This window comes from Eublepharis macularius, chromosome 10 (genome assembly GCF_028583425.1).
Source record: "Eublepharis macularius isolate TG4126 chromosome 10, MPM_Emac_v1.0, whole genome shotgun sequence".
Taxonomy (NCBI): Eukaryota; Metazoa; Chordata; class Lepidosauria; order Squamata; family Eublepharidae; genus Eublepharis; species Eublepharis macularius.
In genome coordinates, this window is record NC_072799.1 from 21,885,423 (window position 1) to 21,886,238 (window position 816).

General features: G+C 43.0%; 1 pseudogene; it reads left to right on the plus strand.

The window, feature by feature from the left end:
* The first annotated feature begins 265 nt into the window (after nt 1–265).
* On the plus strand, nt 266–375 carry LOC129337184 (U2 spliceosomal RNA; annotated as a pseudogene).
* The last annotated feature ends 441 nt before the right edge of the window (nt 376–816 follow it).

Below are 816 nucleotides of genomic sequence, written 5' to 3' on the forward strand. Positions count from 1 at the left end.
GAAAAGGTGAGGTAAGCAGCAGCGATGGTGTTTCTTCCCACTCCTGCCAGAGAGGCCAGTAACAGTAAAGAGCAAAACCAACAGAGCTAGCCACCACTTTAAGCTGGCAGAGGGCTTTTGAGGTGTGAGCCACAACAGGAGGCCAACAATACTGACCCCTTCTTCCTGTACTGAGTGGTCTTCTTTGAGAACAGAAGACTGAAATCCTAAGAGATGCCACTGTAAATCTTCTTCCCAATATCTTTGCCTCGTTCTCATACTGCATTTTGCTTCTCGGCCTTTTGGCTAAGATCAAGTCTAGTATCTGTTCTTATCAGTTTAATATTGCATTTTGATGTTACACTTCAAAGTTTCTAGGTGCTTTAAAGATCCCAGAGCGTTCATGGGCTCTAAAAGATCATCAAGAGCCCCCCCCTCTCTTCCTGCTCTTGCTTCCCTTTTCTCCAAATGAAGTTGGAACAATTACCCCATAAATTAGAAGCAGGTAGAAGAGGAAGGCTTGGCAGATAAAGGTTTTTGGCAATCGTAAAAAAGAAAAAAAAATTAAGACTGCTTGATATTCTTACAAAAAGAAGGGAGGAATTATCACTGCAATTGTCTAAATAAACAAAAAAGGTTGTGTTAACTGTGCCTCAAGCCAGAAACTTGATATTTGGCACAGGTCTCTTCATGTAAATGACAAGGGAAGGCGGTACACCTCCCCGGTGCTCCTGTAGAAAAAAAAAATTGCTCTAAGTTGCTGTCACTAGGGGGAGCTATACTGCAGCAGCCAGTCATTCTGTGCAGCTGGAAACCTCTGCAGCTTTTATTCCGCTT